The sequence below is a fragment of the Phyllostomus discolor genome, chromosome 1, assembly GCF_004126475.2.
Source record: "Phyllostomus discolor isolate MPI-MPIP mPhyDis1 chromosome 1, mPhyDis1.pri.v3, whole genome shotgun sequence".
Classification (NCBI taxonomy): Eukaryota; Metazoa; Chordata; class Mammalia; order Chiroptera; family Phyllostomidae; genus Phyllostomus; species Phyllostomus discolor.
Window position 1 is genome coordinate 63,537,757 of NC_040903.2, and position 26,847 is coordinate 63,564,603.

The following is a 26,847-nucleotide window of genomic DNA, read 5'->3' on the forward strand; positions in this document are numbered from 1 at the left end:
ATTTGGCACTTCTGATCCATCCTCAATCCCCATTCTGCCTTCCCTCAGGCCTTTGACACAAGTTCCTCTTGCCCCAAGGTCTCAAATCAGCCTTGCTGGTTAGGTCCCCACTGAGCCCTGGCTCCAGAAGCCCTAGCGTGCTGAAACCCTGCGCATTCACAAGAGACAGTTAGTCAGACACTGCCTTACTTCTGCCCTCAGCAGAGCACAGGCAGGAACATGGTCATTAAAACAGAGCTGGTACAATTTAGTATTTCCAGATGTGCATGTTTCTACCAAATAGCATTTATGTACATCTGATATTTTTGGAGGCTGGGGAAATAAATCAAAAGAGAATTATGTTGTTTTTATTATGAACATAAAAGGGATATACTTACAAAATATTCTTTATACAATAAGCACGCACCTTTGTGGTCACTGGACTTGGACCCTGCAGTCCACAGGTGCTTTGGAATAACATGAGAACATATTTCAAGGCTTTATCCCCAAAGGACAGAACAAATCAGGAATGTTCTTGAATATTGTCCTTTAATTTTATAGAAGTTTGATGTATTAGTCTTCAAGGAAGGGTCATATATGGAAGTGCTTTTAAAAATCATTACTTTCTACATGCTAATTCACATAAAGCATAAATAAAAATGTGAAGCATATCCCATGGTTCAAGAAACAAGCTGCCATATTCCAAAGAAAAATAAGGATTTTTTTTTAAGTACAACTTCTAACTGGGCTTGTTTATTTGCAGTATTTAACTTAGTGCAGAGGGCACAGTAAATACTGACAGAGCCTTAGGAAGGAGGAGTTGTGTGTCTGCCTCCACCAGCTCCCTTTCCCTGGTCTTTGAACACCATGAATCTGCTGATCTTGGTGTGTGTGTGTGTGTGTGTAATTTAACAAGAAAGAGCCGAGCTGGACCAACATGCAGTGGCACATTGGATGACCAAGACTGAGTAGCCACTATGGAACGTGACTTTAAATTCAAAGTTCCATTTACCTTGGGGAAAGGTTTTCAATCATTAATTACTTAATTTGGATGGACACATGTAACTCAAGATAGCATTGACCATAATCATTCCTAAGCTAATCATTCAATCTTTTCTGTTTTCCTACTGATTTTTTTCTTTCTGATTCAGTATACTAGTGCAAATTAATTTGTAGTTGCTTCTGTCTTTGGTTATTCATTTATCTTGAAAACCGAAGACAAAAGAGACAGCAGGAATCAGTACCACAAAGAACTAGGCTGGCGTCCTGACTCTTGTGCTTCACGCCTGTGTGATCTGAGGCAAGCGACTTTCCTCCGCAGTCCCCAGATTCTACAACTGAAGGGTGAAGACACTCTGGACTACCCACATGATTGGTGGGGTATGATGTAAAATGAAAGGGTTGTGCCCTTTGTTCAAAATGACTAAGAATTTCAAAAGAACTAGCAGTGAATCAGCCCTTCTAAAGCACATGTCGCACGTCTGAGAACACTAATTGTATATCTTTCGTGGGGCTGATGTGCAGAACAAACGCACAGCAGAACATATGTCAAGTGCTAAGCGGTGTCTGGCACACATGAGTACCTAGTAAACATTAACCATCTAAGAATATTATTTGTGTTACCCTGTATTCTGTTACGCACTTCCCCATTGATTTACTTACTCCTCCTTCAATATTCCTTTATCACTATCCTCCATTCACTCCGTAAGTATTTGTAATGGCAATGACAGCAAAACTTCTCCATTATGAGATAGGCCCTAGGTGGACTTCAACCCATATTTCAAGAACCAGTTCAAACTTCTCCTTTCAAGCAGCTTTCCCTGATCTTCTCAGGGAGAGAGCCTCCCCTCACTGTCCATTGCGTACTTTCTGTCATAGCACCAACCATTCTGCACTTACTGATATTTACCTAATGTGCCTGTCTTCCCCTTAAGTCTGCAGCAAAAACTACATGAGAAAAGCTGTGTCCACTCACCTTAGTATTGCTGTGATCTAACATATGATGGTGTCTAATAAATAATCAATGGACAAATGAAGGAATGAATGACCAATTAATTCTTGGGAATCTGGAGTATCATCCAAGATCCATTTGCCTTCCTTGCCTGTACATCCACTCACGTGCTGACTTACATGTTTAAAATATTTTTCCTCCCTTTGTATATATGGTTTATCACATATTGCTTACATTGTACCACTGTGCATAACGTTCTGTCTGCTGTACATCAGCATGCTATTAATGGCATTTAACGTGTCATTCTCCACAAACAGTTTTAAAACTGAGATAACTAGATCTATGTTGTCTCATTCTGGTATGTTCAAAAAATTGTAATCATAATGTAACTCCTGACAACATGCCTGAAAGAAACTTACTACTATTATGTTCTGGATAGAAAAATAAAAGGATAAGAAAATCTATTAACATGTCACTTCCAAGCCTTCTGCTTCCCAGTTCAGTGCAGTTTAGTGTGATTATATCTAAAAAGATAATAAAAATTAGGATATTCCCAATAATTTTCCGATAACTCATTCCCTGAAATCCTAAAAATATCACATTTAGATGCTTCCTGGTGTAAATAAGCTCTAATTCCATATATTCTTACATCAAATATATGAAATCCAAGTTCACCTTTTCTTGATCATTCAGCTTTATAATTGTGATCATTCATTATTGTACTATGATTCTGTTAGTGCTTGAAAATGAAAACAGCCCAAATGTTCATCGACAGTACACAGAAAAATTGTGATACAGAGTCTATGATGGAATATTATACAAACAAACACCACAGACCAACTTAGAAATATAATATTTAGTGGGAAAAAAAGCAAGCCCCCAAACCACATATACAGAGAGTATGGTTTCATTTATATTGAAAGTGCAAAAATAGGCAATATGACTCTATAGCACTTAGCTATGTACACAGAAATGATGAAGAAAAATCATAAAGGGAAGTTTGTCACCATAGAAGGCAGGGTAGTGGTTAGGTCTAAGTGGTGGGAACTTGTCATGATTATAAAGGATAAGGAGGAAGAGGGATACTGCTGGGGCTGTTGGGAAATGCTTGCCTTTTTAGACTCTTTTTGAAGGGTTTGTTATATGGTAGTTTGCTTTGTAGTTATTTGGTTAAGTATAGATAAGGTGGTGTTTTTTGTTGCAATCTTCTATATACATTTGGTTTCTAATGTTTTTCATCTTAAAAAATTTTCCTGGATGTTTTGGCAGAAAATAACACTTTCACATTTAATAAATTGATGACTACTGTGCATATAAAAACACTTTGTTACATTACATCCATTAATGTAAAATTACTTAGCCACCTGTGGTCTCTGATACAAAAATAAGACATTTTAATAATTTATTCTTCTATTGCCATGTTTTGATAATCTGTTGTCTACCTTAGGCTTTGGTCTCCTAAATATAGTCATTATTTCTTTTACATTCATTCATTCATTTTGAAATCACAAGGAAGTATAACTCACAAACTACCATTCCATTTTTTTTAAAGAAATAAAATTGTGCCCTGGCTGGCATAGCTCAGTGGATTGAGTGTGGGCTGCGAACCAAAGTATTGTAGGTTCGATTCCCAGTCAGGGCACATGCCTGGGTTGCAGGCCACAGCCCCCAGCAATGGCACATTCATGTTTCTCTCTCTTTCTCCCTCCCTTCCCTCTCTAAAAATAAATAAATAAATCTTAAAAAAAAAGAAAAAAAGATAAAATTGTGTAGTTAGAAATACTTTATAGCCTTCAAATTGTTGTTTCTAATCTGCCTATTCCAACTCATCCAAGGCCATTTTAAAAATTATGGAGATGTAGAATGGTTATGTAGAACAAAAATTGTTATATATATTTATAAATAAAGAAAACAGCAAAGAAACTTAATAATCAACAAATACTAACAAAAAATATATTCCCACTGCCTGTTCATTATGAGTCATGAGGTTTCATCCATAAAAGATGAGTTACATTTTTCTCTGGGTATTATTCAGCTCATGTTAATGATTCCTGCTCTCTTGGAAATCAAAGCTTAACACTCTCAATGGAGTTTAGCATCCTTGAAAGGTTTCTCACTATTGGTAACCCCCAACTCCTGAAAAAAAATTGCAAAGGGGGAACAAAGAGCAAAAGGTACTCCTTTGAGCAGACCAGAACTCATATGAGGTCATGGCTCCTGTGGTTGTCACTTATCTGGATTATTGAGGCTACTAAAATGACAGAAACAACTGTCTTCTGAGTCACTAATTTGCCATACTCATCGAAACTTGTGAAAGAAATTGATTAAATCCTCAAGGAACTGTGGTATTTACAAATGTGTGCAAAGAGCTGAAACACACGCTAAGACAATCTCCTAAGGTCTTATTATGTCATCATATTTCTATTTCAAGCCACTGTAATCAATGAATGTGATTGGTTATGGTGGGGTGGGGGTGGGACAGGAGTTATTGGGAGTATGTAGAGGCTTAAAAGCAACTTCTCACTCATGAGAAAATGTCCTAAGGCCCATTCAGATGCACCAGAGCCCCTCAGCTTTATCTATAAAGGACTATCCTCACTTTCCCAGTTCCCTCTGTTTCTAAGCGATACCTTTTCCTCTTGGCTTGCTCTTTAGGATTACTGCAGTCAGTGGTGTGTGGAGTGAAGAGTTTACTAACAGTCTCCTCAAAGGAAAAATGTAAGTTTTCTGTTCCCCTTCTGTGCTGTCAATAGTAGTTCTAACCAAATATCAAGTAAATTAAGTAAGGCAATTGATTGTTTTATTCAAACCCTTAGTTTCTTGACTATGGTTATTCTACTTGTAATGAAGTGAATTTCAGGGGCATTCCACAATTTTCTAAAAATAAAACAAGGATTGCTTTTGACCCAACTGAAAAATCAAGTATGCTCCATTTATAGACAACTACCAATATGTACTACAAAGTTTTTTGGCCCATCAATAAATAAAGAATAGCAAATAGCTATAGCATTCTGACTGTTCTTTTCTGATGCTTCACCTGCATCAACTCATTCAACCTAAAAAAATAACCATATGGGGTAACACAACTATCCCCATTTCCAGATGAGGAAACAAAGGCATGAGAAGTTCAATAACTTGTCCAAGCTCACAGTTGGTAATCACAGAAGTGTAGATCCAGACTTTGTGTTCTCAAACATTACATTCTGCTGCCTTTCACGATCATGTTCTTTTTTGTACATATACTGAATTTTACATGTTTTGCTTGAAGCTCTAGTTTTTTTTCTTACTTTGCCAGGGCAATATTATGTAACTATATGCTCATTTATTCAATTAAATATAAAAAATTTATTTTGTACTTATCTCTCAAAAGAACAAACTAAATGAAATAAACAAGGTGGCTCTTGCATTCATCAAAGAGAAGACAAGCTTCCCATGCTGACAGAAGAATTGATAAGTACATAAGGTCTGGGTATAAAAGGGTCAAGAAAGTTTTATGTGAGAACCAAGAAGGGCAAAATTTATTTGAACAGCTGAATGAACAATTTATGGAGGAATTGAGAAGTTCTTGGGGGAAGAGTCTAAAGAGCAGGGTTAGGGGCTGACCAGAAGGAATGACACTTAGTGGAATGCGCCCTTTGAGGAGCCTAAAGAGCAGAGCCGTAGAAGGAGGACAATGTATCTGACCCTTACCTACCTGTCTGACCTCATGCACTGCCATTCCCACCCCTGGCCTTCTCTTTCAGCTACACTGGCTTATCTGTTCTAGTTACAGAGGTCTCAGTCCTCCTCAGAAACTTTGCACTTGCCTGGAACACTCTACCTAGGGTGTCCAAACTTTTGGTGTCTCCAGGCCACACTGGAAGAAGAAGAGTTGTCTTGGGCCACACATTAAATATACAAATGCTAATGAAAACTGATAAAAAAAAAAAAACAAAGGTTTTGAGTAAACTTACAATTTTGTGTTGGATTGCATTCACAGCCATCCTGGGCTGCATGCAGCCCATGAACTGGACACCCCTGCCACACCTGAGATCACTGACTGGCTTTTCCTTGTCTTTCAGGTCTCACCTCCTTACAGGGGCCTGCAAACTACTGCAAAAACACCTACACTTCTCTGTAATTTGCTGGTTTGTTTTGTGTATCTGATGTGTTTCTCAATTAAAATAAAACCTTCAAGTGACAAAGACTTCATCTGTCTTATTTGTGACTGATTTCTCAAGGTCTGGAGCAATGCCTGGCTCTGAGATAAACTCAACTGGTATTTAATGAATGAATGAATGATTAAAGGTAGGACATTTTCAAAACAGAATGGGTATTTGGTAGAGTCACACGTCAGGCAGAAATTAGGTAGAATAAAGGCTGAAAAGGGGTGATTAGAGTAGGCAGGGAGAAGGCCCTCAGAGAGCTTTGGGAGAGCAGCTCCAGTAGAGTGGGCTGAGGTGTGGATGGGGGACAAAAGGCAAGTTGCTATGGGTTTAAGAGCACGTGGGATGGAAGGTCATTTTTCCTTCTATTCAAACTAGGTTAGGGAGGTGGCAGAAGGGAAAAAGTGCATTTGTTGCTATAAGGGGAGCTCACCTTTCTTCTTCTTCACTCTCCTAAGAAATGTGGCTTTTTTTGGACAGAATTATAGAAAATAACATCTGAGTATAAAGTAAATTGGAAGGGTCTCCTGGGGCCCAGGGTTCCCTTAGAGTTTGCATAATCCTCGTGAGGAAAAGCTTAGGTAATCAAGAGAGAAGACTTTTGTTTATTCTCAAAGGATCTGTATGTAGGTTCAGACCTTTTCTATTCTTTGATATGATTTTTTAATTTGGAGATAATCTGAGGTGATATCAACAGGGGTTAACTGAACTGTTCCTTTGTTTTCCCAGGCATGTTTCCCCCCTTGTAGGCTAAGCCGGTTACCCAGGATTCATTGAAAACTTCGTGTATGCCTGCTCTTGTTCTGGGCACTTGCCCTGCAGAAGTGAATACAGGTACACCAACATTGCAAGGAGACTACTTTGAAATACTTGGGAAACCAATGTTTCAAGTAACTATTAACCTTTTAGAAAATTTACATACAAATGAAAAACATTAGCAGTGTGTTCCAGGAGCTGGCCTAGCTAATTGTTAAAATTCAGGAATTTTGAAAGGCAGTTCTCAAATACAGCTGTTACTAAAAATGAAATTATGGAACTTACAACTAAGTATATTATGCTTGAAAGCAAAGATAAATACTCAAAACTCATAATTTCCTAATTATTGTACTACTGTCTATACCCTCAATGTTATTTATGTCTATCGTCCCTGTGTGCTGGAAATGCTGTGTGACAGTGTGCTGGTGAGCACCACACTGGCATGGGAAGAGTGTTTCTACCACAGGAATTGGCAAATACTACAGATCAGAAGGGTCTTTGGCTTGTTTTGAATGTTTAGAGAAGCTAACATATTCTTTTCCATGAATGTGGAAAGATGAATTGTAGAATTTCAACTCTCTAAATACGTTTTCACCTCTTTGCAAGTAATTTTTCAGACTTGAACAAGGAGGAAAAACAGGAAAGGAAACCCTAATTTTTACCGATATAACAATTTACTGAATAACATCTTTGCAGTTTTGTCATCTAAAACAAACAATTTAACTTTTATGTTTACTAACAGTAGAATATTCTTTAGGATTTTTTGAGAGGTTGATCAAGGAAATGGTGTTTTCTTTTCCTCAAATCTCAGCTCTTAATAGTGGTGTATAATGGTTTTAAAACACCTCTCTTTTCTAGAAAGCTATTAAGTACATCATTAAGTATCCCAATGGTGTACTATTAATAGCTTTCCATGAGATATCCATGGAAAGCTTTCCGTGAGTTTCCATGAGATCAAATCCAATGTATGCTTACGTGCAATCACCCAGTCTCTCAATATTTAATATTTACTGATTATAAAAAGCTAATAACCCTCCGAGGTCACCATGTAATCATTTGGTGTTTTGCACTTCAATTTAAAATATTTGTTGATTGTCTAGAAGCTTCTAGTAGATTGACTCCTTTCATCAAAAGCCTACAATAATTCAATACAGAGAAACTAACTTTATCATAAATAGATGACCTGCAAGCCACAATTTTTGTGGTAACCACAAATAGAAACAGCTCTTTGAAAATGAAGAAGTAGAAGACTACAATGTCTCGCCTGACCGTGGGAACATACCACTTTCCTCAGTGGAACACATCTGCAATTCTCTTAACCAGCAAAACACTAAAGCAGCAAAAATCGGGCTCACAAGAAGTGCTATCTGATGGGATAGAGGAAACATTTTCCCCCGAATATGTTGACTATTAATTTCAATAAAACTTTATGCTTAATTTTTTTTAAAAACTTTTTATCCTCACCCAAGGACTTTTTTAAAAAATTGCTTTGAGGGAGAGAGAGAGAGAGAGAGAGAGAGAGAGATGAGAGGAAAACATCAATTGGTTGCTTTCTCGTACCTGCCTTGACCAGAGATCGAACCTGCAATGTGGGTAATGTGCCCTGGCTAGGAATCAAACCTGCAACCTTTCAGTCTACAGGACGATCCTCCAACCAACTGAGCTACACTGGCCAGGGGCTGTATTTAATCTTAATTATATTCTCATTTATAAACCCTGAGCCTGGGGAAAAAGGAAGTGATGACATATTCTATGCTACTTTTAGGGCAAAAGACAAAAAGTTCCTATGATAGGAAATAAGCCCAGAGAAGCAAAGTAGAAAATACTTTTTTAAAAAATACACGAATTGGTATCACTATAAAACAGTGGTTTCTAACCACGTGTGATTCTGCCATCCCCAGGAGACATTGTGGCAAAGTCTAGAGACATGTTTTGGTTGTCACAGCCAGAAAGAGGTTGCTTATTGATATCTAGTGGGTAGAGACCCGGGAAGCTGCTACACCTCTATAATGCACAGGACAGCCCTCCAGAATAAAGAATTATCCAGCCTATCAGTCATGCTAAGGTTGAGAAATTCTGCTGTAAAGCTAAATTATTATTATAATACTAGGTTAATAAAATATTGCTTAAAACATAGGGAAGATAGGGGAGATATGCAATGCCAATTATCTAATATATGCCTGAAAGTTTCTCTGTTATCTAAATATGAATATTTGTTATTAACAGTGCTTTACCTAATGCAGCCATAATAAATAACAGTCACTGAGTTCTTCCTAAGTGCTGGGCACCAGGCTGTGCACTTTACTTGCATTATCCCAATTCAAATTCGTTACAACTATCTGATGTCAGTGCTGTTATTAGTACAAAAAAAATCATTTATTGCATCAAGTATCCTCTAGAGGTCAGCAGTCCCTCGCCCAGTCTCTCAGGAACTGTCAATAGTGTGACCTTGAACATTGTGACAAAAAAAGTCAATGTTATGAAAGCTTTCTAGAACTCAGTTGGCTATCATTTGAACATCCTCCAAGAGGAGCGTATTCCTAAGTGAGAAGAAGGCTGGATTTATCAAAGGTGTTTAGCTAGATGAAGAAGGCATATACAAATCTTAAAAGCTGAAGAAGGGCAAAATCCAATCCATTCCAGGGCAGGGGAGCTACAGCAAGGAGCAGATGGGGGATTTGAATGGCCTGGTTGATGAGATTTCTCCCCTGCTTCACCTCACACCCTCACCCACCCCCCATACATATATGTTTAAAGGACATTGATAAAGTGACTTGATGAGGTATGAGCATGTTTCATTATAATCATCGACACAGATTCATTCAGAGTCTGGGCCAATATTTCTGATTATTATATAGCCTTAATTGCCTGAATTATTTCCTTGGTGTGTAAGTCTGGATAAATTTAGAATTAAAAACAGCAATATTTCAATGACTGAACAAATATAATTAGTATTTTAATGCAAATGAGTTTTGCCTAGTTCATATTTTATATATTTTTAACATTTAAGAGAATTTAGATATGCCTTTTAATTCCAATTTAAAATACATAATTGAATAATTGGTTTAGACTTGAGATTTTAAATTGAAAACAAGTTTATGTACTACACTGAATATTCAGGAGATCTTAAATTTTATCATATTTATAATTTTACGTTATTTCCTAAGATTTACTTACATGGAGAGTGGTATAGGACAATTTACATGCTTAAAAAAGATAAGGACTATTACATAAAAATGCATTTTAAAAGGTTCTGGGACTGGAAGGGGAACAAAGTAGTTTAAGGCAAGAACTGACACCCCCAAAAGCATAGAAGGGAACTATTCTGAGGGAGGGAAAGGTAGGTTTTCTCAGCAGTAATTCAAGTGCTCCATCCCCAAGAGCAGGAGCCTTCTTCACTCTGAATCAGGTGACTGTGGTTCCCAGGTGGAGGTTCCCTGATCTCACACCCTTTGGGGAAGTCGCACTGCCATTCTGTGCCATCCCCCTCCCCAGACCACAGCTCGTCCTCCCAGGATGGGCCCACTGGAGAAACAGAACTAAAAATGACAGAGGGCCCCCCCATGACAGAGGGACCCCATGCCACCTAGCTCTACAGGCCAGTGTGGGCAATCATTCACAAGTGTGGACAAATAAGGACAACCAGACATCTGAAAAATAAAAAGAACAGTCCAAAACAAACAATCCAAAATAAACAAATTCTAAAATATTGCCCTTGAGGACACACAAAACAAGAAACATAAGCAAATTTAAACAAGAGAAAAACCAAATTAGTACTTTCAGAGAGCCAAGAGATGATCACATTTATAAAACAAACAAACAAACAAACAAAAGAAGCTATGAAAAAATACCAGTGGGGCAATGGAAAGGTTTTGGAAATTAAAATATATTTGATGACATCAATAAACCCAATGGCCAGGATAATTAATAAAAAAGAGGTACATAAAACCAAGGGAAAAATCATGAAAAATATGAAACATGTTAAGAAACAAGGATAGCTCCTAGTGTTTCAACATTATCTTTAAAAAGAATGAGAAAATGTAAGAAAAATAGATGTATTTAGATCGAAAGTTCTATCCAATGCTAAACTCACACTGAGACTTGTCCTGAAGAAAATTTGAAATTCACAGATAAAGAGAAAATATAAAAAGCTCCTAGAGAGGAAAAAACAAGAAACAAATGATCTACAAATAAAAGAATCAGGTTGTTATTAGGTTTCTTATTAGCAATCCTACATGACTGAAGAAAAACAATAAAAAGAAGTTCTGAGGAAGAAATATATTTTGAAACTATAATTCAATATAAACTACAATTCAAGGTAAATCATTAACTAAGTATAAGATCAAAAGTTAGAAGTTTCTGAAAATAGATTATATATATAAAGAGATTTTTTCTAATTACTAAAGGTTTTCTGGCAAAACTAAAAATAATCTGTAAACAAGGACTTCATGGGATACAATTACCAGCTGAACAGGACTGAGAAGTAGTGGAAGAAACTTGAAAGAAAATAAGGAGACTCCACTGGCTGGGAGGTCTGAGAAAATCATGCCTGAGGGGTGACTTTCAGTGACATTGGAATATGGATGCTTCTCCATGGATCCAATATGCAAAGGATAGTTTCATAATCGCGAGAATGGAAATGCTGTTAGTTTCCATCTTAAAAAATCATACTATACAGTGAAGTCAGACTTAATTCCAGTTTCAAAACAGAATATAACTGTAAGTGGGAGGTATTATGTTTCAAATTCTTCTTTCAATGGAAAAACAAATTAGTAAAAGGGGGAAATGATATTTAAATACCTACTTATAACCATCATATGAATTAAAACTTATAAACTCTTTTTAACTTTTATTTATTTTTTTAAAATTTATTTTTATTGTACTTTTTCCCATTATCATACTATTTTAACAGTGGTTTTCCTTGGGAAGTAAACTTGAGGAAGGAGGTGAAGGATGGAGGTAGATATTTACTTTTTATTTCATATCCTTTTCTTTTATTTGGACATTTCCCACCCACATGCATGCATTGTGGTTAGAATAAAAAATAAGAAAATAATACATAATGAAGAGACAGAAAAAGTTGAGAGAAAAAAACTTCCAGTAAAGAATTGTTGAATAACCTATTTATTTTATATATCCACCTTAAAGGTTGAAAATATAATTTTTCTATCGCATGCTTTTCTTATCTTAGAAATAGAGTAAACGTAACTATTATAGTCAAAATAGACTTAATTTTAGAAAGGATAAAGATATTGTTTTTTTTTAAGATTTTATTTATTTATTTTTAGAGAGGAGAGGGAAGGGAGGGAGGGGGGGAGGGAGAGAGAGAGAGAGAAAGAGAAAGAGAAAGAGGGAGAGAGAGAGAGAGAAACATCAATGTGCGGCTGCTGGGGGTTATGGCCTGCAACCCAGGCATGTAGCCTGGCTGGGAATTGAACCTGGGACACTTTGGTTCCCAGCCCACGAAAATACTGTTTAAGAGCTACAAAATCTGACCTTAATCAGCAAATTCTAGAATTTCAAAGACAGCTTTAAGATACATTTCTGTAGATACAACATAAATAAAAGTTGTACTACTCAAAGTTCAGAATAAACTATTTGAAAGTAAAACAAATATCAGAAACTGTAACTGAGTAGCTACAAATAGATTTAGCATTAGCTGCACTGGTAGCTGGCTGCTGAAAGCCAGGATGTGATTCCTCCTTCCCCGGCACATGGAACAGGTGCTACCGAGTTCTCAGTCGGATGGTTAAAATAGGTATTCTTACAATATTTCTTCATGTAACAACTGGCCCCAGAGATATCTGTATATTGTATTTATTTCAAACTGGAAAATCTAATGTTAAATTTTAAATTACTTTTCTGTCACCATTCTAACTGTCTAATCAATAATCTATTTATTATATACATGTTTAAAAACATGCCTGCCTCACTCTCAGTGGACTATGTATCAGGACATCCATTCTGAAACAAACAGAAATTCATGTATCAGATAAAATTAGTATCTCTTAAGGGCCCACTATGTATGGTCACAGTCCTGGGAAGGACAGGATGGATGACAACAGCACCACGTGGCTGTGACCCAGAACGTCTTACCTTCCCATTCTATGGAAACACCTATCACCTCATCAAGTTCTATCTTCAGTGTAAAAAGTCTTGGCATCCTGGTAGCCATGTAACTGCTGGAGATATTTGACTTTGTCTTCCTCTGTTTCTGAAAAATCCTCTATATTTCCCCTTCTAACAAAAATCCAGGACTCATTCCCACTTTTCCCTTTTACACACATAAAGCATAAGATAACATATTTAGTCCAGAAAATATTGAGTTGGTCAAAGAGTTCATTTGGTGTTTTTCCATAAGATAGCTCTAGTAGCACCTAGTTGTCTTTAATGTCATTCAAAACAATTTGGTGGATTGTATTGTGACAGCTGTCATATCAGCATATATTAAAAAATACTTAACATTGGTGAATTTTTGTGTAGCCACTTTAATATTGAAGATCAGAGAAAATATGCAACATTTCCAGCATATTATGCTTTATTGTTTCAAGAAAGGTAAAAACATAGCTGAAATGCAAAAAAGGTTTGTGCAGTGTATGGAGAAGGTGCTGTGACTGATCAAATGTGTCAAAAGTGGTTTGTGAAGTTTTGTGCTGGAGATTTCTTGCTGGATGATGCTCCACAGTAGGGCAGATCAATTGAAGCTGATAGCAATCAAATCAAGATATAAATTGAGAACAATCAACATTATAAACCAGGAGGAAGATAGCCAACATACTTAAAATATCCAAATCAATAAAGTCATTGGTGAAAATAAAAAATGTGTCTTTTATTTTATGGGAAAAAAATTCTCAACAGACTTTTTTGGCCAACCCAACACTATGCAATATTTTAAAATTAAGGGAACGTATCTGACAATAATTTTACTTTTATTTCAGTAATGGAAATGTTACTTTTAGTGGGAAAAAAGGTGGTAAAAGAGGAGAAAATACAATCCTATCACTTATAGGGCATAAACTTAAAAAAGAAAAGGTAATTCTGCAATGCTTCCAAACCAAAATGAGAATCAGAATAAGTTCATATTCAAATGTTACTCTTTTAAAATTGCATTTTTCAAAGTGCTTCACTTTCTGGCTGACATCTACAAATACACATCATTTCTTGATGACATTTTAAACAAAAGGGACAACTTGTTCACCCCAAAAAGCTGTCAAGTCATACCCTTGACTCACTTTGCCAAAAGCCAAAGGTGTCAAGCAGACCTGATGCCTCTGCAACTTTCCTGGCTCCCACACTTGGCATCTTCAGTGTTGCTTTGGCAGGCCGGTGCACGTCCAGCTTACTGTTCATCATGACCCCAACGGCCAGATTGCATGAACTCTTGAAAGTGACCTTGTGGAAATTGGAACCCTAGAAATCACTGTACTGCTTTTTGAAAGTTACAATTTTAAAATACATTTGCCATTTTATAATGATCTTTGAAGAAACCAACATATAAAATTTTGATATATTTTGACTTAAAAGAACCACGTTTTTGGTTTCTATGACTAAAGCGAGGAAATACACACACACTTCTGACTGAAAAATTAAACCGCCTGTTTGCATTAATTATGTCTTTTACTGTAATTGAGCTGGAAATAATCTTTTCTGTTTTCATCGAGAGAGAAGCTTCTCACTGCCACTCCCAAAACACTTCCCTCTCATTCCAGTCGGTGACCTCGCATCCACATCAAATTGCATGATCGCCTTCCGACCCTGTTGCTGTCTGTCTACTCACCTCACAGATACTTGTGAACCACACTTACTAGGAGCCATCACTACTCTAAGAACTGGGTATTCAGCGTGAACAAAATAGATAAAATACGGTCTTTTTCTTCAATTTCATAGGAAAGAGGGTGTCATGGACACACAATTGGTTTATAATTTACAAGTGATATAAAGTAAAAGTATAGTGTCCATTTACCAACTTCTGAAGCATTCTCCTGCGTTTTTCAAGCAGTGTTTTACCTGGTCTGGTTTTCCTCTCTACTATCTGCATTCTCCACTGTCATCCAGGATGTCACATGCAAAATTCTGTCCCTACCCTTAGCCCCTGGCTCCTTTCTGCTGGAATGATTCTCACTTCCTCTCCAGGACCCCCCCCCCCCCCCCCGCCCGGCCACATAACTCCACATGCCTTTGCCCCAAATTGTTTTTGCTGAGTGACCTCAAGCCCTGAAACTTTCCTCTGATCATAACCTTTTAAAAAAATGTTTACCTTGTCTCTTACAATAAATGTACACTTAGCCTTTCCCATGACCTTGAGATCTTTAACATCTCTGAAATCTCTTCAGTCTACTAACCTCTTTCACTTTCCTCCCTGACCCATGTCCCAAGGTCCAACATTTCAGCAGCACAAACTTCAGCACCCAGAAGCCCTCTTTAACTATCTTCAGTTCCTACAGATAAAAGATAATTTCAGTCTTTTTCTCCCAGGTTACTTCCAATTGCTGGAGAATTTCAATGCAGATCACTTTATCCAGTTGAGCCATGGCTTTCCATAGTGCTTACAATTATTTTATCAAAGATCTTCTTGGCCATTCTTCCTTCTGTCTCAACCTGCCCTCCTCTTGTTCCAAGGACCTACCTCACCTCTACTCCAAACAAAACATGCCAACCAACATGGAATTTACTAAAAATTCATGTCATTAACCACACACTAAAACTTACATATTCATTTATATATTCTGCTTCTATTTAAATTCTTAATTCTTTCAAAGGTTAACCCTAGACCTCTGTACTTGGTCCCATCTCCTCCCACTGCTCCAGAAATTTGTACTCTGTCTTCCCTCAACTTACTTCCCCTCCAGTGACTGTGGCCTAACTTCCTCCCAGAAAATGTAGGCCGTAGTTTCCACTTTCACGCCTACACCTTCCATATAACTTATTGCATGTGTGCTTGACTGCTGCCAACCCATTGAAATTTCTCTTCTCAGATCACAAATGCCCTTTCACTGATATCACTTTTAACCCAGTGGATACCTCACCTCCTCTTCCTGAAATCCTCCCCATCCTCAGTTACAAGGGTGCCAAGCAGGATTCCACTTCCCGTGACTCCCTGATAGCTCCTCACTTTTATTTGCAGCCTCTTCACAGGTGAGAACTCCTTCATCAACCCTCTTCTCTTCTGCCCCTTCCTCAGGAGTCACAAATGACAACCACGAGCACATCTCAGGCTTCCAGGTACATTTTGTTTAACCTTTAACATGTGGACTTTATTCATTTCTATTGAAATCAACACTTACAAATTACAGGAGATTTACATAAAATCTGAACTCCCAGTTTGCTTGAAAAGCCATAATTCATACCAACTATGAAACAAAGATAAAAAAGAACATCAAATAGATATATGTGACTGTTTGGCGACAAAGTAATAATAAAAGACTGGTCTCCTCTGTCATGTAGGAACCTAAAGGTATGTTCACGGCAGGTGTTGAGGACTTCTACCACTTACCACAGATATTACTGAGTTAGTTCTGTCACCCCCTTATTCTCATTCTTGTCAGACTGACCTACATCCTCACTTCAATAGCCCGGTTATTTGTTTTATATCACTCCCCAATCTTATTTCAAAGAGGACTTGAGTCCTTTAGTTTACTTTTGATCAGGATATTGAACTTAATGAAATCTGAACTAAGAAACAAGTGAGATAATAAAACAACAGATAACCTAAGTTTTACATTTCAAATTATGCTCCAATAACATTGCATATATTGTCCATGAAGCAGATGTCACTGATTTACTTTAATCCAAGGGCATTCTTTTCTCTTAATATTAGAGGCGATAAAGTTTCCATGGGCAAGAATATAAGAAAGTAGATAAAAAAAAGGTAGAAGAATCTACATAAGAAAAGTCATTTTAATTTATTCTTCTTTTTATTCCCATGCAGACAATACAAAAATACTTGTGTGGAAGTAATTAAGCCTAAACCTATGTTTCTCAATGTTAATTCTTCAATTTCCATGCTATTCTATTTCAAGAATAATGTGTACATATTTCTACAGAGAAAATAAAAAGAGTGAAAGTCCAAGGTGGCCTATAAGGAAAAGAGCTACCGTTGTTTTAATTAAGGGAGAGCAGTGAGACATTCCTCCCTCATACTTATTCAATTACCTTGAAATGTAACCTAATACACCATAATTTTAAAACTCTTAATAGCACTGAGCTAACATTTTGAAAGATTTACTTATGCTTTGAAAAGAAAAATCCATACAGAACACAGGGAGAATGAATTTTCTGTCTAGTGGCAGCATAAATCAAGGTTTTGTTAGCTGCATTTGATTTCTTGCTTTGGTGCCTTGCTAGCCCACTAAGCCTCGTTGCCAGGCAACCATGGCAGTTTTGCTGAATATAGATATGAACAGGTTTAGGTTACACTGAAAAAAAATTGAGTGAAATGAGCATAGACTTATCCTTCACCTGAAAATTGGGGGGAACAAAATCCTCTCAACCCAATATTTGAAACCAATGTATTTAATATCTTTTGTTACACTCTACTATTTAGATAGGGATCGTTCATTTCCTCATTTGAGGAAATACATTTGTCCAGTGAATATTGAGACATGTATTTGTCCCCTGCCACAATGACTTGCAGTTCCGTGTTTAAAAACACAGGTGGTTTGTGTGGAAATGGAGTGCATTTCAATCTCATTTTAATAAAATACGGACACTTTCATGTTTGATCACATCAGACTCTCCCACAGAAGCTGAGGGCAGAGCTGGGTGTGCACCCTTACAGATGCCTCAGCAGGCACCATCCGGCCATCCCCACAGGGTTTTAACAAGGTTATTGAGAAAGTAGCAGAACGTGAAGCAGCTTGAGGGAGCTGCCACCACCCCTAAGGCTTCATTACTGCTCCTACAAAGAAAAGCGAGTGTGTCATTTGAGACACATGGCAATGAGATGTGTTCTTTTTTTTTTTTCCTCCCTCTCTCAAACATTTCTCACATCCCTGCTTTCCTGTCTGTATGCCAGCATAGCCTTTAGGGAAAAACAAAAACAAAAATAAACTCTGTTTTCCTTTATCTCCAGAGGTCACACCAGTGGCCAACAAAGTCCTTACTTGACTTCCTTTAGTGGAAGTTCAGCCATGGGACTATGACCCAGAGACCCCTGGGAACCTTCAGAGGTTAAAGGACACCTGCTGACAGGTGTAATCCTCCGGTATATCAGGAGACTAGGCTGTATTTGGTTAGTCCAGATTGCACAAGGCTGCAATCTGCCTGCAAGTCTAGAAAAGTCTCCAGCATACCTGTCATTCACATTTAAAAATATGTGCTATCTCTGCTGATGCTTCTGCTGCTATTCAGATCTGCAGGCAGCTCAGACACTGCAGTACCAAAGTCACACCAAACTACCCAGACTGCTGCTCTGTAGGCCCCAGGCATCACTGTGACAATCCCTCAGAGACCGGTCAACACTTTCATTCTCCTGAGAGTGATTCCATTTTGATTTCTGCCCCGTCAGGCTGGGAGGATGGATGCTGGTAATTTTGAGAATTGTATGACAATGCTATTTCTCCCTTCTGCTTTGTTATGCTGGTAACATTTTTATAGCCAGCCTTTCTTAAAGCTAATTTAAATAGCAGGTGTAACTTGGGTTATTTTCTTGAGCCCCAGGAAATAGGAGATATTCACATCCCTCCTACCCAACAGGAGGAGGCTCAATGTGTTTACCTGGTGGAACTAGTTTAACCAGGCCAGCAGAGGAAGAACCTTGTCGTCCACCTTCAGGTGCTTTCCTTCACGCTACCAGACAGAGCTAAGTCAGCTCATTTCACTCTCCTGGTGGAACCTGGGGCGTGCATAATGATTACAAATTTAAGAGCTAAGGATGAACAAAGTGTGCCAGGATGAAAACCCCAAACTTCCACGGCGAGAGGAACACCGCTATGTTTGCACTCCTGAATCCACTTGTCTCCCTTCTGAAAGGAGTGGGAACTTCCTCTGCCTTTTAATAGTTTCCAACCCACCTTAATGTTTTGGTGGAATGAAAGTTAAAACAGTGCCCTTTCCTCACTATTGTCTCATTTTCTTGGATTAGCACTGGTTCTTAGAAGAAAATCCTGTCTTTCTTTCTTCCCCAGAATACTTTGAATATCCTATTAATTTTTTAAGGAAGTCATTGCATCATTATTGATGATAAAAACAGGTTTAGATTACATTTAAATGTGTTAATTATCAAAGGCATATTGAACACCTAGAATTTTGACATATATTGTAGTCTGTTCTGTCAGTCTTAATGACATAATGCAAATTTACTTTGCTCAAGGGCTACACCTACATACGTGGTGAGAATAATTCTAATGGTCACATGACCTTTACTGATAAGGCTTACTTTTGAACTTGGCTTAGAAGGGGCAATTAAATTTCAACTGCAGGAGTCAATTTGGTAGCTAAGCAGTGGGATCAGTGGTAAAGGGTATGAATGCACCTGTGTTCAGAAAGGTAGAGGTTCCATCTAGGGAAATGGTTCAGGCTGGGCCCAAAACTTACAATGAGACTGGCTGGGGATGCTCTGCAAGGCCAGGCTGAGAAATCTAGATGGGCAGCAGATGTGCCCTATTTTGAGTAGTGTGGCCAGGTAAAATCTTTGCCCTCTTCTTTCTTTGACATCTCTTGTCTCCAATTCCTTGCATTTTTATGGTTAATTTTCATGACTACCATGTGAGGTGAGTACAGGCAAACCTTGGAGATATTCCAGGTTCAGTTCCAGACCACCATGATAAAGCAAATATCATAAGAAAGTAAGTCACACACATTTTTCAGTTTTCCAGTGCATATAGAAGTTATGTTTACACTATATTGTAGCCTATTAAGCATACAACAGCATCATGTCTAAGAAAATAATGTGCATACCTTAGTTAAAAAATACCTCATTGCTAAAAAATGTGAACCATTATCTGAGCCTGTCAGGAAATGGCACCAGTAGACTTGCTTGACCCTGGGTTGCCACAAACCTTTATTTGTAAAACAACAACAACAACAACAACAAAACAAGGTACAATCTGTGAAGCAAAGGAAAGGAGGTGTTCTTGTACAATGATCTCTGATTTGTAAAGAAAGCGATCTCAAAGGGACTGATTCACTTCACCAAAGTCACAAGGTTGGTGTGTTCCTGCCTAATGCCAGATTGGTCCACAGGCTTGTTCACACACCCTCGCACCTCTGGACTTCAGAGTATTAGCAGCAAAGCCTCTTCTGTGGAGAGCTCATACCTTCCCAGTCCTCCTCCTCCTCACTCCTCTTCACTTCATTATCCATTCATACGCTGTTGTAACAATGAAAGTAACCATGTAATTTATTGCCCAACCAGAGCCCCTTTGAGAATGAAAGAAGACACTATAAATAACTGTGGTGGGCAAATTGTAAAAGGACTTTTGGGGACCCAGTATGAATGAATCCCTGAAACAGCGTTAACATTTATTTAGCAACTTAACTTGAAATTGCTCACCCTGGAATCTCTCCAATCTTTCCTCCAAAAATAGCATCCCTAAACTTGTCTTCTAATTGCTCAAAGGGATCCCTCCATGACAGCCCACACAGTGGTTTTTCTCAGGGTGGGAGGAGCCAGCCCATCCTCATTACCTGGGCCTCACCTTCTATGTGCAAAAGAGGGCTGCCATACCTGCCCTTTTCTCCAGGCCACGTAATCACAGGGTGTGGCATGTTTTCCTTGACAGGTGTGCTGACCAACTGACCCAGGCAGCTAACACTGACGGGGCTCTCACTATCACCAGCCTGCAGTAAGGTCGGGGCCCTCAGAACTAAATCCCCAAACTGGGCATGGACTCAGATCCCTCTGAACAATTCTGATATGGTAACTTGTTGCAAATTATACTACCTCTTGATTTTTGGGAACAAGTCACAATTGGCATCCCCAGTCCTGAGCTCTGAAGGCTTCAAGATGGCCCCTAAAATGAGCCATGACGTAGATCAGCACCTTCTACCTGCAATGCCACACTTCTTGATCAATCAGGATACAGTGCTCTGATGTTTAGATTTTAAGAGACGTCTTTCATGCACCTGCTTGAGCACTCATTCTCTTTTACCTTCACCCAAAGAGGAAAGGGGAAGACACCTAGTGACCTGAAGATCATTATATGATTTTCTTCACCCTCCTTTATCTGTATTTTGTCACCTTTCAGTGTATGACCTTCAGACCTGGGAGCACACAGGCAGAGGTAATAGCCCCAAGGGGAAACCTGACTGCCCCTTGGGAAGTATCTACAGGCAGTGACAGTGCACCTCCATTGGAGTTGCCTCTCTCCCTCGCCCTCGGACACTGGCTCAGTGAGACCCAGAGATGTGTCACAGAGAACTGGAAGAGCAGTTTCACAGGCTACAAAGTTCATCTTGTCCAAGATGAGGGCTCAGGCCAATGGAAAGCAGCCAGCCACAGTGGAGCAGAGGGCACTCCGGCTCTGCCTGCTTCTGACTGGGCCGCTCCTGTCTAGTCTGTGCAAGAAATCAGTTGAGTTTGGGAATGTTTAATTTAACTTTATTTGTGGATGGTGAGGAATCTATAAGGATTTGATCTGTCAAAAACCTGATGAAAATCTGGGGCTAAAAGAACTTTTTGAAGAGTGGAAGTGTTTGAAAGGGATTGGAGAGAGAAAAGTTGGGAAGTTAGTGCTCCCTACACAGTCTAGTTGGACACAGGACCACAAATCCCTGAATCAGTGCTAGAGCAATGGGGCCAGGCAGGAAGGGACAGACTAGAGGGACTGAATGGGAATCTAACAAATTTATTGGGGAGCTAGCACTCTGATAAGCACTGGACATGCCCTTTTTCTGGAACACCACAGCAGGAAAAGTTTCCCGTCCCTTCTTACAGATGCACGAACTCAGCCTCAGAGGTTAAAATTTTGCCTAAGGGCACACAGCTACTGGAAGAATCAGGATTTAAACCCAGAATCTGTCTCTAAAGTGTATGTTTTCCTCATTAAGGTACATTGTCACAGTGTTGGAGCATGAGAGTAAGAGTCACCAGGAACAGAAATGGGAAACAGGAAGGCAGTGGGAGAGTTAGTCTGGAGACAAAGAAGGATGATTTACTCCGTTTTAAATGTCTGAATACCCTGTAAGGTAGAACTATGATTGTTTTTAAAAGGTTCATATTTTAATATTAAGCACAATTAAAAATTAAATTAAAAACAGACTGGTGGTGAAAGGAATCAAAAGGTAAAGTTTAGAGAATAAAAAATACATAAAAATTTAAAAATAACAATGGAAGTCTTCATAGAAGTAGATACTACTTAATGCTTTACAGATAGCTCTATAAAACACCCCACATCCATATGCACAAGAGCCGCCTGGTACAATTTCTCAGGTTTCCCAATCCAGAGAGAGTCCATTTATTTAGTGAAAAAATATTTAGTGGAAGAAGAAAAAACTCTCCATGTGTAAGTTTCTAGAAGGATCTTAGCAGCTGTGAGCATAAGTAAAGCATTTATCTGAACCACCAGACACACTCTGATTTCCTGTCAATTGTAAATAAAGTTGAAAAAATGAAAACCTGCACAGGTGTTTGAAATAAGCTTAGTAATCGTTCTAATGTATCCCAACAGGTAAAGAGAGGAGAGTAAATAATGCCAGGAAAATTCTACTGGCATTGGTGGTGTATGTTTAGAGCATAGAAAGGAAAATATAAAAGTGAACATTTTCAGAAACTTGTTGTTTAAAAGACTAGTCATGTAGATAGAAAGACCAGCAAAACCAACAGGAGGTAAATCTCTGACAAAGTCATAACTGGAATCATTCAATTTTAGATCCATCAAGACTGACACATATCTAAGTGATCAGAGAGGTTAAAAAGGAAAACAAGAAGAATAGGGATTCCTGACAATTTGAAAGAGACATCTATATGGAAATGAGATGAAACATATAAAGTCATGTGACCAAGGAAAGGTGCCGGATTTCTCCCTGGAGGACACCCTCTCTCCTTCATGTCCATGTCAAGCATCCCATCCTACACAGAGTATGTGTAATTTTCATGTTAGTCTTTTAGCCAACTCTAGTAATATTTATTTTATAATATAACAATATGCATACACTGAATGACTTAATAGGAGCATCTCTTTCAAGTAAGCAGACTCCAGAGTTCTGAGTTCTTAATCTCTAGCACTCTGTATTATGTAAATATATACACTCATGTTCTTTATAGCTTCCCTTCATTTTCTAAAATGTTCTTAGTTTTTTTTTAATTGATTTGAGAGAGAAAGACCGAGAAAGGAAGGGGAGAGCGAGACAGTGAGAGAGAAAGAGAAAAACATCTATCTGTTGTTCCATGTATTTACCACATTTTGCCATCTTATATTTGCATACTTTTTGCCCAAATTTGTGAGGGAAAAACAAGGATGTGTATTATACATGGGTATAATGATTATATGCCATGGGTATAATAATGCACATAATAATCCCATATAATGTGCACAAAAACCTGGGTGCACATTATACACAGCAAAAATATGGTAGATTCTTGTGTGTGTCCAACTTTGGTGTATTGGGATGATACATGAACTAAGACACCTGGCCAGAGATTATAGTTCCATTTTAAAAATGGAAAGCAGCTAATAAAACATACTGTATACAAATAACAATTTATATATGTGTATATATACACACATATATGTGTGAAAATATATATATCCATAAATTTGAAATACCAGAAAGTTCTCTATAACTGACTTCAGAGGTTGAGAATTAAAAGAACAGCAAGGGAGTTTGCACAGCGACAGGTTCTCAAGTGGGATCTGTTCATCTTATATTTCCAGGCAAAGTGACTTTTCAATAAAGTAGGTCATTCTGGCATGAGGTCACATTTACAGACTTCACACTTACAGACAAACAGCTTTCATGAACAAATGCCCTCAGGACTATGTTTCAAAACCACACTTCTGGAAGAGGTTTTTATAGGCAAATATATGGGGTGGGCAAAAGTAGACCTACAGTGGTAAGAACGTGAAACACGGAGTTTATTATTGTATTATTATTTACTAATTATTGTATTATTTTCCATATGAACAACTGTAAACCTACTTTTGGCAACTCTTGTATAGAAATTCCAAAATGAAGTTTCATATTGTATATTTAATCTATCCTAACAAAAAGTAAAAATTACTGTTTGAAGAACTCTGTTCCACAAATCTGGATCCTCACTCCCTCTTTCTCAATACTATTTTTAAGATTAATTTAAATTTTATTCTAATTTCTGTTACTTCAAAAACAGCATTATGCACATTGTAACACCACTTCAACAACATTGAAAATAAATTTCTCAACGCTTGCGGGGCCGTTTGTAAAGCACAAATATGTCATGATGACTAGTTCTCTCCAGCTCCCTCCTGCTGTCTGCAACCTTAGTTGGCACCTGCCAGTACATGCTGCCCTATGACAACTCCTCTACAAGCTGCCATTCTCCGGAGATTTGACTAGAGAAAGGGATTGGGTGTGCCTTGGAATCCCCAATGAAATAAAGGACCAATGATAGGCAAAGACATACAAGAAACTTAAGGAAATTCCAAGAATGTTATTACAGTCCAGCCACCCTGGCCTTCTTGCCATTCCGCACACACTGTAGTCACACTTCTCCCTTAAGACTTGGTACCTGAACATTCCTTTACATGGGGATGTTCTTGATTCTTACATTTCGCCATGGCTGAGTCTGTTACCTTCTTCAGGTCTTTGCTCACATGGCTTGACCAAATAATTTGCAACACCCCCTCTCAATTCCGGGCACTTCCTAACCCCATCCCTCCTTCATTTTATTTACTAGCTGAAATATTATTTGCTTTTTGTCTGTCTCCCTCCACTACAATGTGAGTTCTGTGAGGATGGGGATTTTCAAGCATCTTATTCCCTGATGTTTCCTCAGTGCCAAGAATATCATAGAAGAAGCACTCAATAAACACTTGTTGAATGATTGTTGAGTCCTTATAGCAAGATGAATCTTCACCTCATCTAGAGGAATAGGTAGTTACTCTCTTATTCATTTCAGTCACAAAACCCCTCAGGAGTGGTTTAAGCAGTTGCCCAAATACCCCACTCCCATAGACGTGCCATAGTTGCACCAGGAAAATATAGGTGGTATTTCACTCTGAGCTTATGATGTTCAGCAATATACATTTATGTTTATCACATTGGGCAAAGTATGTCTAAGAAATACTTTAGAAGAAGCAGGGATAGAGAGATATAAAAACTCCTCTCTCAACTGTGAGATTCACTATGTGGTTTGAGATGAGATGGATCATTTTTGAACAAAATCTAAATGAATGTTTAAATAGAAATTAGAACACCAGATATGTTTTGCTCCACACAAAGAAGTCAGAGAGATGTCATTCAATATGTAAAACAACCACAACTGATTAAAACTGAAGTGATAATCAACATTTAAAAGTGTTTCCCTATACCCTATATTTAAAATAAGGCATTTTAAAATATTAATGAACATTTTTATTAACTCATTCCACAGCATACACCAACCAAATTACTGTTTTCCCTGTAAGGCAACAATAATTAAACTCATAAACATTGCTTTTGACAAACTCAGGTATAGAGACATTTGTAAGAAAATGGAATATATAGAAAAAAAATTTAACCTAAGAAAATACAAGTATTCCGACTCTGTTAAAATAACTGGTTCTAAATTTTTAGCCAACGACTTGACCTTTAAAGTATTAGAATGAACAAAAAGTATTAGAATAGCAAAATATTTTTTAAAAATGAGAATAATGGAGTCTGAAGTAAACCAAATGCAATGGTAGTTGAAGCTTGTAAGGAATTGTTTCAAGTTTTGCCTTCCTGGCAGAAACACTCCATTAGGCAGGCACTGCTTTAGAAGATTTAATCTTTTAGGAGGATTAATCAGATGAAGGAGGGCATATACTTTTGAACCTACTCCTTCCTTCAGTGTTTATGTACTGGGAGAAAGCGGCAGACACCTGCTTGGGCATCTGAATTAGCTGCCGTGGAGCCATCCACACAGGGAGGGAAGAAACTCACTGTTGAGGCCAAGGGTCTCTTTTCTAGGAGGTGATGAAAAATCAATAATAGCAATAATATTGAGATTAAAATATATTAATTTTTAATAATAACAAAATTTTTTTTCAGTTTTTTGGAACTAATTCTGAGAATCGTGCTTAAACTAAGATGCATCTCTTAATTTAGTACTATAAAGAATAACTTGTCTATAACAGAAAAATTCACAATCATCATCTTCAGATAAATATTGTGACATTTCACATAAAGTAAGAATGACCTAACTCATGAATTTCAAATTAAGGTAGTAAAAATTATTTCTGGACAGAAAATATGGACACATTTTTCCTGCTAACTTAGGAAAACCATAATTGTAACCTAAAAAAAAAGTTCTGTGATTAGTACCGTTGGGTTACAGATGTGGGTGCTGGCTAAAACATCAGTGTTAGAGACTCAACTTTAGATGGAGGGTAGAAGGGACTCCATTTACCTATTAATTTTAATGTACTAAGCTCACCGAACTTGATCACAGGGAGCTAAAACACTTGTTTCTTTAAGTGTTTACAGATTGCTCTCATCATTTTGAGCTCAAACTAATCTTTCTGTTCTTGGTAGAAAACTAACTTGAAACAACATTAAAGAGTCAAATTTGATTAGGGTTAGCATGGCATTGTTATTCTTGGAATGTTAGACTGCACTATACATGGCTACTATGGGCATAAGTTAATTAGACATGTAACACTGAGAGATATCATTGCTATCTTGTTTCTAAAAACCAAAGAACATATAGACAATATCCCCAAATAAAAATTCTGCTCATCCTAGCCTTGAAATTTTACATAATACACCAAAAAAACTATACTATTTTTATTGAATACCAAAGTTCTGCAGTTAAGAACATCTTACAATCATAACCATGACTTTGTATTAATGCGTCTTAAATTCTGCTTATGGATACAAATATGAAGCAACTTAATAATGGCAGAACAAATCTACAGT

General features: G+C 37.7%; 1 protein-coding gene across 11 annotated transcripts in view; it reads right to left on the reverse strand.

Annotated features, from left to right (window-relative positions):
- CACNB2 (calcium voltage-gated channel auxiliary subunit beta 2) overlaps positions 1–26,847 on the reverse strand; it is a 328,309-nt gene that overhangs the window by 167,540 nt on the left and 133,922 nt on the right. The gene's annotated exons all lie outside the window — the stretch shown is intronic.